The sequence below is a fragment of the Tursiops truncatus genome, chromosome 2 (assembly GCF_011762595.2).
Source record: "Tursiops truncatus isolate mTurTru1 chromosome 2, mTurTru1.mat.Y, whole genome shotgun sequence".
NCBI classification, from domain to species: domain Eukaryota; kingdom Metazoa; phylum Chordata; class Mammalia; order Artiodactyla; family Delphinidae; genus Tursiops; species Tursiops truncatus.
This window is the reverse complement of record NC_047035.1, coordinates 141,743,982-141,758,746: the sequence shown is the minus strand read 5'-3', so window position 1 is coordinate 141,758,746 and position 14,765 is coordinate 141,743,982. Positions and strand designations below refer to the sequence as shown.

Below are 14,765 nucleotides of genomic sequence, written 5' to 3'. Positions count from 1 at the left end.
TATCTCATTTGCTCTCTGTGCTTTTTTTTTTTTTTTTTTTTTGCGGCACGCGGGCCTCTCACTGTTGTGGCCTCTCCCGTTGCGGAGCACAGGCTCCGGACGCGCAGGCTCAGCGGCCATGGCTCACGGGCCCAGCCGCTCCACGGCATGTGGGATCTTCCCGGACCGGGGCACGAACCCATGTCCCCTGCATCGGCAGGCGGACTCTCAACCACTGCGCCACCAGGGAAGCCCCTCTCTGTGCTTTTTTCCAGGTAATTTCTTCAGATCTCTCTTCTACTTCACCTGTTTGCCCCATTCCATAACTTTTAAATGTCAGTGATTTTATATTTAACCTCTAGATATTCTATTAGTTTGAACCATATGAATTTGGAATATTTGACCATTTTTAACCAATGAAATTTAAGTTTTATATGGTTCAACCTAATATTTGGTTCTTTAAAAAAACTGTCCAAGTATTTTTGATAGGTTGTTCCTAGCTTAGGTTTTCATTTCCAGTTTTATACCTTTAAGTATTTTAAACAAACTTATTTTATATTCTGTATCTGATAATTCCAACTATCTGATGCTCTGTGTATCTGATTCCCCACTGATTCTCCCATGTTGTTTATTCCTGAGTATTTTGATTTTTGATTATGAGGTCATTCCTATTAGGTCTTGGTGGGAATTTTAAGTTCTAGGTGGAAGTTACATCATTCCTCTACACAGAATTTGCATTACGTCTGTCAAAACCAATGTGAATTAATTTTTCAGATCACATAGTCAGATAGCTATAACCACCCCCTCCTGCATAAAGGACTGTTGGTAGCTGTCCCCAGGGAGGCACTAACTTTTATACTGGGTTACCACTCTAGATTCATGCCTCAGCTTCGTTTTGGCTACTGAGGATTTCCCCTACTTTCTTACAAGCTTAATTCTACATTTCAAGTTATTTTTACAAATTTTACCTAGTATTTTAGGAGCTTTAACAAAAGGGCATTCAGGATATCTAGTCCATCACAAGGCTAAAAATGGACCCACATTCATATACTTGAAAGTTTAGCAAGTTTAGCTCTAGGATGATCATGACTTTCCCTGAGTTCTCAAAATATGTTATTCCTTTGTTTTCTGGAAACTCCACTTGTTAATAAGTTCTCGGGGTTAATATGTCTTTAATGTCTTATAGCTTTTAAGAATTTCTTGTCATCCTTGATTTTCTGCAGTCTCACTTGCCCTATCAAAGTGGGGATTTGTTTTCCCTTATTTCTCTTGATACTAGAAGTATTTTTTCCTGAGTTTTAGTCAACAGTTTAATATCTTGCTTCTCTGCCATTATTTCCCTATTTCTGCACTTTCTTCTCTTTTCCCCAAATCATCAACCTTCTGTGGGTTGATTCATTTGACACCCTCAGCACTATCTTCAAGTCACCAACTCTTTCAATTGTCTACAGCTTATTCTTTTATTTCATTGACTGTTTTTCATTTCTAGGTTTTCTAATGCTTTCTTTATAGTACACATCTATTCTTACCACATTCCTGCCTATTTCTATTTCAAAATTTCTAGTTCTTTACATGGATATTATTTATTAGTTATTTCTCCAAAAATCCCAATAATACTTAGTTTAAAGTATTTTCAGATTGTTCTTATATTTTAATTTCTTCTGGAGTGAATTCATCTTTCAACTATTGAATCTGTGGGCTATTTTCCTAAGTATTAGATTTTTTTACATGCTTTGGAACTTCATTTTGCAGCCTCAACTGGAAGAGGGTATTCTCTCCCTCCACCTCCTTCAATCCTTTTCCCTGTCTCTTAACCCTTCCTGTCTCAGTTTTGTTTGCCTCCATCTAGCCCTCCAGGGTCTCCAGTCTAGAACGAGGTCTTATATGGACAACGTGGCACAGAAGCACTATAAGGACACTGACATCCAACCACCAAGCCAACAGGTAATCTGGGGCGGTATCTGGTCCCGGCCTCTATCTGTGTTTGTCCTTCCTCTCCACAAGTGAGCAGCCTCAGGTAAACAATGGCTTCAGGCTGTGATTAGCAGCAGCTTTTTTTCTTTTTTTTCACAAAGAAGCAAAGAACATGGGTCCTTTCCCACGAATTAAAAGGAAGATGTTAAGTCCCTGCTATCCATAGGACTGGATATAATTGGAAGTATATAAGTTAACCTATTAATTAGCCTATTAATATCTAAATTTCCAGGAGCTTTAGAGATGAGGGAAATCACCAATAGTAGATATATAGGTCATACTTTGAAGACAATCAGACTACATGGCTAAATAATTAGAAGGCTTTTGTCACTATTAAAACAACTCAGCTTAACTATGTAAGTTATTTGAAGTTACTTCAGGATGATCAGTCTTTCGAGAAAGTATGTAACTAGAAGAATCAATTAGTGCCATAAGGAAGCAGAAGTGGAACCATTTTTATTCAAGAAATGGATAACAATTTCTTATTAACAGACAGTGAACTAAACACAGAATTTTTTTTTTAATTCAAGAACTGGGTAACAAGTCGGTACAGAAACACATTACTCTTGCCTCCTGTTTCCCTACTTCCCTGTCTAGCTGTGTTGAATCCTGTCATAGAAGAAGGCTCTTCTCGGACTAGTGGGACCATTAAGTAACCCCACATGTCTCTATGAACCGCTGGCTCTCTCTTGGAAAAAGCAAACTCCATAAATAGCAGACACTCAGCAGTTATAGGATAGACCAAGGGGAGTAACCCCATAAAAGCAAATAAATATATAACACCCCACCTTGGAGAGTTCAGCCTAATACATCAAATACATTTGCCTTTGGGTAAATAAAGAACTACTGACTATCCAATCCAATCTCACTGGTAAGTTTCACCCTGCGGTAATATTTTACTGCCATTGCCCTTGGAGTCAGTAAATATTTGTATGTAAATATTGTGCAACACCCTGTTCCTGTTATTCCTACACCACTGGTTTCTAGAACCTAAAACATTTTTGTAAGATTACCTTTATTTTGGCATCAACCCTTTGTCTCTGCTGTTTTTTTTCCAATATGACTCTCAAACTTCAAAAAGTTTATTAAATTTGCAACTTCAAAATGAGGAATACGATTTCTCTTCACATGAAAGCAGACCCTTAATTTTGTAAAGTGGCCAAGATATATTGTGTGTTGCCCTAGTCCTAGCTTGAAAGCTCTGTGAGCAAGATGCTGCTGAAGAAGATCCTGTGCAGGATCTCTCGCCGAGGCTGAGGGAAGGAAGCGATCCTGCACGTGGGCTGGTGCGTGAATAAACCAGCGTGCTTCCATCAGCAGCCTTGAGGAACAGTTTCTAGACTTGTTGTCACATCTTGCCCTGATTGGTAAGCCAAGGAAGGACAGCTCTGCAACACAAACTCAACCCTGCCTTGGCCTCCTGGGCAGGTCAAGCAAAGGCTGTTATTCTTAGAACTAAAACAAACCCTGAGCATTTCAAACAACTCATGAGTAGGTATGAGGATAATTGCAAAAACACTAGGCAGAGTCCTAGAGATGTGAGTGAAAAATGCAACCTGAAAGCATGACTCAACAATGAAAGCCTAGAGCTGAAAGGGACCTTGGTGATCACAAAGTCTGACACCTTTCGTCAACATTTAGATTGAGAAACTAGGCCCAGAGAGCTAAGGGACATGTCTGAAATGCCTTGATGGAGGTAGAACTAGGGCTCTATCCCGTTCCCCTGACCCATTCCCTCTTCTCTCTGGACTATTAAGACTTACCCCTATCAAGTATCTAAGGTTAGGGTCCCATTTCACATTGTTGGACTTCATTATACCAGCGAGAAGTGAGCCACTGCTTACTTTTATGGGAGAGTATTAGTTTATTTCCTGGAGGAGGGCTCCAGGCAGAGGGCACGGTATGTGCAAAGGCCCAGAAGCCATGAACGAGCATGAACATGGGTCATGGTGAATAATTTAGTGTGGCTGCTGGGCAAGTTCCTCAGCGTTAGCACCTGTGTGGGTGTGTGTGTGTGTGTGTGTAGCGTGTGATGAGGTGAGAGTGGTCATGACAGGAAATGTGGTTCAAGAACCTAAAACCAGGGTAACAAAGACTTTATTTGCTGTTATGGGTTGAACTCTTTTCTTCAAAAAGCTGTTGAAGTCCTAACTGCTAGTGCCTAGAAATGTGACTTTATTTGGAAATAGGGTCTTTACAGATGATCAAGTTAGGATGAGGTCATTAGATACTGGGCCCTGATCCAATATGAGTAGTGACCTTATAAAAGGGAAATTTCGATGCAGAGACATACAGAGGGAAGAGGATATGAAAACACATGAGGAATGCCATCCACAAGCTAAGGAACGCTCAAGCTACCAGAAGTTAGGAGAGAGGCACAGAACAGGTTTTCCCTCACAGCCCTCTGAAGGAACCAACCCTGCCAAAACACCTTGTTTATGGACTTCTAGTCTCCAGATTGGTGAGACAATAAACTTCTATTGTTTAAGCCACTTAGTTTGTGGTACTCTGTTATGGCAGCCCAAGGAAACAAATACCTATGCCAAAGTAAAGAATGTGGATTTTCCACAGGTAAAGGGAAGTCATTGAAGGGTTTTTTGTGGAAGTTCACACGGTCATTCTACAATTTAGAAGGATCTTTCATAGTCACATGTGTGCATATGGGTCAGGGAAACATTAGAAGCAGGAGTTATTTAGGAACTAAGAAACCGTTCCGTCAAAACATCTGAATCAAGGCAGTTAGGAATGGATAGGACCTGGGAATTATCATACTAAGACAAATATCAAATGATATCACTTATATGTGGAATCTAAAATATGGTACAAATCAACATATCTATGAAACAAAAACAGACTCACAGACATAGAGAACAGACTTGTGGTTGCCAAGAGGGAGGGGTTTGGGGAGGGAAGTATTGGGAGCTTGGGATTAGCAAATGCAAACTATTATATATAGGATGGATAAACAACAAGGTCCTACTGTACAGCACAGGGGACTATATTCAATATCCTGTGATAAACCATAATGAAAAAAATATGAAAAAGAATATATATATATATGTATAACTGAGTCACTTTGCTGTACAGAAGAAATTAACACAACATTGTAAATTAACTATACTTCAATAAAATTTAAAAACAAAACAAAAACACCTCTGCAAAACCCTGGAGCACAGAGGGGCATGATTTGGGAAGCAGTATTTTTGAAGGATGCTCTGAGCATTTCTGGAACAGACAGCAGAGGTGCAATGATATTCATGACTACAAATCTAAAGGCAGAGTCAACATCTTGATGAAGAATATGTGCGGCACTATATAAACAGTAAAAAGGAAATGACAAGCTAAGGAAAAACTACTGCAGATTCACATGGAAGCAGGCTTTAAATGGGGGATACTCAAGTGGAATTGTGGCAGGTTGGGTACCTCATTTAAGGACATTTATTAAAAATTTGTAATTGATCTCATCATCTCTGTCACTATGCTCCCCATTTCAGGGTTTGAGCAGTCTTTTAAAAATGTGACTTTATCATTTCATTGTTTAAAGCCTCCAATGGCTCCCCACTGACTCTCTGGATCACATCTAAATGCCTACCATGGCCCTGCCGTGTCTGATCTCATCTCAGGATACGCTGACTTCCTTTCTGCCCAGTTTCCTGACCACACCAACTTCTTCCTTTCCTCGGGGTCTTTGCACATGCTGTTCCTTCTGCCTAGAACACTCCTTCCTCTACACTTCCCCTGGCCAACTTCTACTCCTCTTTCTCATCTCAACTCACATAGAACTTCCTCAGAAAGGCCTCCTCTGACCACCTGCACCCAACCCTCAGCCCCCACCAATCTATATTAGGTCCTCACGTTACTCTTGTTCCTGAGACCTTTCTGTTTCTTTATAGCATTTATTATAATTTAAGTAATATACTTATTTATGTTTCTGTTTGCTTAACTCTTCCTTCTACCCCATTCCAAGACTCAAGTTTAAAGAACCAGTTTACAAAATCACATAGAGCATGATTCCAATTTCGTGGGAAAATATGTTGAGATATTAAACTATGTTTTTCACCTCCTGTATTTCCCCTTGTCTCTTACCCCAGTTCACATGGGTAGTCTCCATCTTACAGGGCCTCAGAGGAGGGATGGGGCAGGGGAGGAAAACAGAAACTCCGGCTTTTCCAAAAATATCTGAATCATTGGTTCCAATATTAAAATAAGAAAAAACTGAGAAACCTAAGATAAGTAATTTGGATTACTAAGGTTTTTAATACTTAACATGAGTGCAATTTCCCTAAAGATGAAAGGGAGCAGGCTTCTAGACGGCGGAAGAGTAAGACGCGGAGATCACCTTCCTCCCCACAAATATATCAGAAATACATCTACATGTGGAACAACTCCTACCAAACACCTACTGAATGCTGGCAGAAGACCTCAGACCTCCCAAAAGGCAAGAAACTCCCCACGTACCTGGGTAGGGTAAAAGAAAAAAGAATAAACAGAGACAAAAGAATAGGGACGGGACCTGCATCTTGGGGAGGGAGCTGTGAAGGAGGAAAGGTTTCCACACACTAGGAAGCCCCTTCGTGGGCGGACACTGTGGGTGGCGGAGCGGGAAGCTTCGGAGCCACGGAGGAGAGCACAGCCACATGGATGCGGTGGGCAAAGCGGAGAGATTCTTGCACAGAGGATGGGTGCCAACCAGCACTCACCAGCCCGAGAGTCTTGTCTGCTCAGCCGCTGAGACGGGTGGGACTGGGAGCTGAGGCTCCGGCTTTGGAGGTCAGATCCCAGGGAGAGGACTGGGGTTGGTGGTGTGAACACAGCCTGAAGGGAGCTAGTGCACCACAGCTAACCGGGAGGGAGTCCAGGAAAAGGTCTGGAGCTGCCGAAGAGGCAAGGCACTTTTTCTTGCCTCTTTGTTTCCTGGTGCTCGAGGAGACAGAATTAAGAGCGCCGCTTAAAGGAGCTCCAGAGACGAGCGTGATTCGCGCCTATCAACGTGGACCCCAGAGACGGGCATGAGATGCTATGGCTACTGCTGCCACCACCAAGAAGCCTGTGAGCAAGCACAGGTCAGTCTCCACACCTCCCCTCCCGGGAGCCTGTGCTGCCAGCCACTGCCAGGGTCCTGTGCTCCAGGGACAACTTCCCTGCGAGAACGCACGGCACACCTCAGGCTGGTGCAATGTCACGCCGGCCCCTTCCGCCGCAGGCCCGCCCCGCACTCCGTACCCCTCCCTCCCCCTGGCCTGAGTGAGCCACAGCCCCCGAATCAGCTGCTCCATTAACCCCATCCTGTCTGGGCGAAGAACAGATGCCCTCAGGCGACCTACATGCAAAGGCGGGTCCAAATCCAAAGCTGAGCCCCAGAGCTGTGAGAACAAAGAAGAGAAAGGGAAATCTCTCCCAGCAGCCTCAGGAGCAGCAGATTAAAGCTCCACAATCAACTTGATGAACCCTGCACCTGTGGAATACATGAATAGACAGCAGATCATCCCAAATTGAGGAGGTGGACTTTGAGAGCAAGGTTTATGATTTTTTCCCCTTTTCCTCTTTTTGTGAGTGTGTATGTGTATGCTTCTGTGTGAGATTTTGTCTGTATAGCTTTGCTTCCACCATTTGTCCCAGGGTTCTATCTGTCTGGGGTTTTTTTTGTTTGTTTCTTTTTTGTTTTCACTTTTAGTATAGTTTTTAGTGCTTGTTATCATTGGTGGATTTGCTTTTTGGTATGGTTGCTCTCTTCTTCCTTTCTTTATTTTTATTACTTTTTAAATTTTTAAAAAATAATTATTTTTTATTTTAATAACTATTTTATTTCATTTTATTTTATTTTTATCTCTTCCTTCCTCCCTTCCTCCCTTTCTCTCCTTCTCTCTTTCTCTCTTTCTTTCTCCCTTTTATTCTTAGCCATGCGGATGACAGGTTCTTGGTGCTCCAGCCAGGCATCAGGGCTGTGCCTCTGAGGTGGGAGAGCCAACTTCAGGACATTGGTCTACCAGAGAACTCCCAGCTCCACATAATACCAACAACGAAAATCTCCTAGAGACCTCCATCTCAGCGCCAAGACCCAGCTCCACTCAACGACCAGAAAGCTACAGTGCTGGACACCCTATGTGAAACAACTGGCAAGACAGGAACACAAGCCCACCCATTAGCAGACGGGCTGCCTAAAATCATAATAAAGTCACAGACACCCCAAAACACACCACCAGACGTGGACCTGCCCACCAGAAAGACAAGATCCAGCCTCATCCACCAGAACACAGGCACTAGTCCCCTCCACCAGGAAGCCTACACAACCCACTGAACCAACCTTAGCCACTGGGGACAGACACTAAAAACAACAGGAACTACGAACCTTCAGCCTGCAAAAAGGAGACCCGAAACACAGTAAGATAAACAAAATGAGAAGACAGAGAAACATACAGCAGATGAAGGAGCAAGGTAAAAACCCATCAGACCTAAAAACTGAAGAGGAAATAGGCAGTCTACCTGAAAAAGAATTCAGAATAACAATAGTGAAGGTGATCCAAAATCTTGGAAATAGAATGGAGAAAATACAAGAAACGCTTAACAAGGACTTAGAAGAACTGAAGAGCAAACAAACAATGAAAACCAACACAATAAATGAAATTAAAAATTCTCTAGAAGGGATCAATAGCAGAATAACTGAGGCAGAAGAATGGATAAGTGCCCTGGAGGATAAAATAGTGGAAAAAACTAATGCAGAGCAGAATAAAGAAAAAAGAATGAAAAGAATTGAGGACAGTCTCAGAGACCTCTGGGACAACATTAAATGCACCAACATTTGAATTATAGGGGTCCCAGAAGAAGAAGAGAAAAAGGAAGGGACTGAGAAAATATTTGAAGAGATTATAGTTGAAAACTTCCCTAATATGGGAAAGGAAATAGTTAATCAAGTCCAGGAAGCGCAGAGAGTCCCAAATAGGATAAATCCAAGGAGAAACACACCAAGACACATATTAATCAAACTATCAAAAATTAACTACAAAGAAAAAATATTAAAAGCAGCAAGGGAAAAACAGCAAATAATATACAATGGAATCCCCATAAGGTTAACAGCAGATCTTTCAGCAGAAACTCTGCAAGCCAGAAGGGAGTGGCAGGACATATTTAATGTGATGAAAGGGAAAAACCTACAACTAAGATTACTCTACCCAGCAAAGATCTCATTCAGATTTGACAGAGAAATTAAAACCTTTACAGACAAGCAAAAGCTAAGAGAATTCAGCACCACCAAATCAGCTTTATAACAAATGCTAAAGGAAATTCTCTAGGCAGGAAGGAGGAATGGATACAAAAAAAAGACCCATATATATGTTGTCTACAAGAGACCCACTTCAGACCTAGGGAAACATACAGACTGAAAGTGAGGGGATGAAAAAGGATATTCTGTGCAAATCAAAAGAAAGAAATCAAAAAAAAGCTGGAATAGCAGTTCTCATATCAGACAAAATAGACTTTAAAATAAAGACTATTACAAGAGACAAAGAAGGACACTACATAATGATCAAGTGATCAATCCATGAAGAAGATATAACAATTGTAAATATTTATGCACCCAACATAGGAGCACCTCAATACATAAGGGAAATACTAAGAGCCATAAATGGGGAAATCCACAGTAACACAATCATAGTAGGGGACTTTAATACTCCACTCACACCAATAGACAGATCATCCAAAATGAAAATAAAAAAGGAAACACAAGCTTTAAATGATACATTAAACAAGATGGATTTAATTGATATTTATAGGACATTCCATCCAAAAACAACAGAATACACTTTCTTCTCAAATGCTCATGGAACATTCTCCAGGATACATCATATCTTGGGTCACAAATCAAGCCGTGGTAAATTTAAGAAAATTGAAATAGTATCAAGTATCTTTTCTGACCACAATGCTATGAGACTAGATGTCAATTACAGTAAAAAAAAAATCTGTAAAAAATACAAACACATGGAGGCTAAAAAATACACTACTTCATAATCAAGAGATCACTGAAGAAATCAAAGAGGAAATCAAAAAATACCTAGAAACAAATGACAATGAAAACACGATGACCCAAAACCTGTGGGATGCAGCAAAAGCAGTTCTAAGAGGGAAGTTTATAGCAACACAATCCTACCTTAAAATACAAGAAACATCTCAAATAAACTAACTTTACACCTAACACAATTACAGAAAGAAGAACCAAAAAAATCCCAAGTTAGCAGAAGGAAATAAATCATAAAGATCAGATCAGAAATAAATGAAAAAGAAATGAAGGAAACGATAGCAAAGATCAATAAAACTAAAAGCTGGTTCTTTGAAAAGATAAACAAAATTAATAAACCATTAGCGAGACTCATCAAGAAAAAAAGGGAGAAGACTCAAACCAATAGAATTAGAAATGAAAAAGGACAAGTAACAACTGACACTGCAGAAATACAAAGTATCATGAGAGATTACTACAAGCAACTATATGCCAATAAAATGGACAGCCTGGAAAGATGGACAAATTCTTAGAAATGCACAACCTTCTAAGACTAAACCAGGAAGAAAGAGAAAATATGAACAGACCAATCACAAGCACTGAAATTGAAACTGTGATTAAAAATCTTCCAACAGACAAAAGCCCAGGACCAGATGGCTTCACAGGCGAATTCTATCAAACACTTAGAGAAGAGCTAACACCTATCCTTCTCAACCTCTTCAAAAATATAGCAGAGGGAGGAACACTCCCAATCTCATTCTACTAGGCCACCATCACCCTGATACCAAAACCAGACAAAGATGTCACAAAGAAAGAAAACTACAGGCCAATATCACTGATGAACATAGATGCAAAAATCCTCAACAAAATACTAACAAACAGAAACCAACAGCATATTAAACGGATCATACACCATGATCAAGTGGGGTTTATCCCACGAATGCAAGGATTCTTCAATATATGCAAATCAATCAATGTGATACACCATATTAACAAATTGAAGGAGAAAAACCATATGATCATCTCAGTAGATGCAGAGAAAGCTTTCGACAAAATTCAACACCCATTTATGATAAAAACCCTCCAGAAAGTAGGCATAGAGGGAACTTACCTCAACAGAATAAAGGGCACATATGACAAACCCACAGCCGACAACGTCCTCAATGGTGAAAAACTGAAAGCATTTGCACTAAGATCAGGAACGAGACAAGGTTGCCCACTCTCACCACTCTTATTCAACATAGTTTTGGAAGTTTTAGCCACAGCAATCAGAGAAGAAAAAGAAATAAAAGGAATCCAAACTGGAAAAGAAGAAGTAAAGCTGTCACTGTTTGCAGATGACATGATACTATACATAGAGAATCCTAAATAAGCTACCAGAAAACTACTAGAGCCAATCAATGAATTTGGTAAAGTAGCAGGATACAAAATTAATGCAAAGAAATCTTCTGCATTCCTATATACTAATGATGAAAAATCTGAAAGTGAAATCAAGAAAACTCTCCCATTTACCATTGCAACAAAAAGAATAAAATACCTACGAATAAACCTACCTAAGGAGACAAAAGACCTGTATGCAGAAAATTATAAGAAACTGATGAAAGAAATTAAAGATGATATAAATAGAGAGATATAACATGTTCTTGGATTGGAAGAATCAACATTGTGAAAATGACTCTAATACCCAAAGCAATCTACAGATTCAATGCATCCCTGTCAAACTACCACTGGCATTTTTCACAGAACTAGAACAAAAAATATCACAATTTGTATGGAAACACAAAAGACCCCGAAGAGCCAAAGCAATCTTGAGAAAGAAAAATGGAGCTGGAGAAATCAGGCTCCCTGACTACAGACAATACTACAAAGCTACAATGATCCAGACAGTATGGTACTGGCACAAAAACAGAAATATAGATTAATGGAACAGGATAGAAAGCCCAGAAATAAACCCACACATATATGGTCACCTTATTTTTGATAAAGGAGGGAAGAATATACAGTGGAGAAAAGACAGCCTCTTCAGTAAGTGGTGCTGGGAAAACTGGACACCTACATGGAAAAGAATGAAATTAGAACACTCCCTAACACCATACACAAAAATAAACTCAAAATGGATTAAAGGGCTTCCCTGGTGGCGCAGTGGTTGAGAGTCCGCCTGCCGATGCAGGGGTCACGGGTTCGTGCCTCGGTCTGGGAAGATCCCACATGCTGTGGAGCGGCTGCGCCCGTGAGCCACGGCCGCTGAGTCTGTGCGTCTGGAGCCTGGGCTCCACAACAGGAGAGGCCACAGCAGTGAGAGGCCCGCGTACCATGAAAAAAAAAAATGGATTAAAGTCTTAAATGTAAGGCCAGACACTATCAAACTCTTAAAGGAAAACATAGGCAGAACACTTTATCACACAAATCACAGCAAGATCCTTTTTGACCCACCTCTTAGAGAAATGGAAATAAAAACAAACAAACAAAATGGGACGTAATGAAACTTCAAAGCTTTTGCACAGCAAAGGAAACCATAAACAAGACGAGAAGACAACCCTCAGAATGGGAGAAAATATTTGCAAATGAAGCAACTGACAAAGGATTAATCTCCAAAATTTACAAGCAGCTCATGCAGCTCAATATCAAAAAAACAAACAACCCAATCCAAAAATGGGCAGAAGACCTAAATAGACATTTCTCCAAAGCAGATATACAGATTTCCAACAAACACATGAAAGAATGCTCAACATCATTAATCATTAGAGAAATGCAAATCAAAACTACAATGAGGTATCATCGCACACCGGTCAGAATGGCCATTGTCACAACATCTACAAACAATAAATGCTGGAGAGGGTGTGGAGAAAAGGGAACCCTCTTGCACTGTTGGTGGGAATGTAAATTGGTACAGCCACTATGGAGAACAATATGGAGGTTTCTTAAATAACTAAAAATAGAACTACCATACCACCCAGCAATCCCACTACTGGGCATATACCCTGAGAAAATCATAATTCAAAAAGAGTCATGTACCACAATGTTCACTGCAGCTCTATTTACAACAGCCAGGACACGGAAGCAACCTAAGTGTCCATCGACAGATGAATGGATAAAGAAGATGTGGCACATATATACAATGGAATATTACTCATCCATAAAAAGAAGCGAAACTGAGTTATTTGTAGTGAGGTGGATGGACCTAGAGTCTGTCATACAGAGTGAGTAAGTCAGAAAGAGAAAAATACCGTATGCTAACAAATATATATGGAATCTAAAATAAATAAATAAATAAAGGGTCATGAAGAACCTAGGGGCAAGATGGGAATAAAGACGCAGACCTACTAGAGAATGGGCTTGAGGACACGGGGAGGAGGAAGGGTAAGTTGGGACTAAGTGAAAGAGTGGCATGGACATATATACACTACCAAATGTAAAATAGATAGCTAGTGGGAAGCAGCCCCATAGCACAGGGAGATCAGCTCGGTGTTTTGTGACCACCTAGAGGGGTGGGATAGGGCGGGTGGGAGGGAGGGAGACCCAAGAGGGAAGTGATATGGAGATATATGTGTAACTGATTCCCTTTGTTATAAAGCGAAACTAAGACACCATTGTAAATCAATTATACTCCAATAAAGGTGTTACAAAAAAAAAAAAAGATGAAAGGGACGTTCCAATTGGATATAGCCTCAGCACCACCTCCCATATACTTGATGTTCTTGGACAGCTCCGGACAGACTTGACAAAGTGGGCATCCTGACACCCAGTTAGATCCTAATAGTCTTACTGTATTGTCTCTTCTGCAATTTTCTGTTAGTGTTCTGGTACGGATGACTCTGGAATTCAGAAACCTGGGGGTGGAAATGAGATGTCCAGGAAAGAAGATTTCCCTATGCTGTTTCTGGGTCTTGCTCTCCAAAGTACGTTTGTAGGTCTTTACTGCCTCCTCTCAGCTGAGCACAGCAAGACGGTTCTAACGCAAGTCAAGAAGTTCCCCGTATTTCCTTAGCCAACAACTTAAGTCAGAAATATTGCAATGGACCACATCTTTATCCATTCCTCTGTTGATGGACATTTAGATTGCTTCCATGTCCTAATGAGAACCTACTGTATAGCACAGGGAACTCTACTCAATGCTCTGTGGTGACCTAAATGGGAAGGAAATCCAAAAAGGAGGGGATATATATGTATACGTATAGCTGATTCATTTTGCTGTACAGCAGAAACTAACACAACACTGTAAAGCAACTATACTGCAATAAAAATTTTTTTAAAAAGAAATACGGCTAGATAAAACCCTGTGCCTGGCTCACTGCAGGTGTGGTCTCCCCAGGGATGAAGCATGCATTGAGCTGGCCTCTTCCCAAGACTCTGCAGGTTAGAGAGCAAGACCCACAAGGAAAGGGCCCATCTGTGGGATACATAAGACTGGATCTCCAGGATGCCCTGACTTATTTGATCCTCACCCTCACCACTTCAGACCAGGAAGGCAGGAGTTTCTGCCTCATAGCCAACACATCTCATGGAATCAAAAATCAGAAAGATCAAGAGAATTCCAGAAGCACAACTTATTTCCTGAATAAACATAAAAACCTACCCTTACTCCCGTATGGCACGGGACACAAACTTCCTCAATTACTTAGGGTCCTAGACATAACTAAACTCACCTTTAGTGAATACAGGTACCTCATCAGATGGGTGATATAATTACTAAGAGGCAGGAAAGAGAATCTGGCAATAAGAGAGAGGAGGTGATTGGGAATGGGCTTTAAATTCTTGGTTTTAAATTTATCACAGAAGAGTGGTCAAGATCATAAAGGTAAAGGATAGAGAAGAGAAAAAA

General features: G+C 40.7%; 2 protein-coding genes across 2 annotated transcripts in view; one reads left to right on the top strand and one right to left on the bottom strand.

Moving 5' to 3' along the window:
• SAXO2 (stabilizer of axonemal microtubules 2) overlaps nucleotides 1-1,843 on the top strand; it is a 120,902-nt gene extending 119,059 nt beyond the window's left edge. The window contains exon 9 of the transcript XR_012330316.1: nucleotides 1,829-1,843. The gene's annotated coding sequence lies outside the window, so the exon portion shown is untranslated. The remainder of the gene's footprint in view (nucleotides 1-1,828) is intronic.
• ADAMTSL3 (ADAMTS like 3) overlaps nucleotides 1-14,765 on the bottom strand; it is a 368,604-nt gene that overhangs the window by 95,171 nt on the left and 258,668 nt on the right.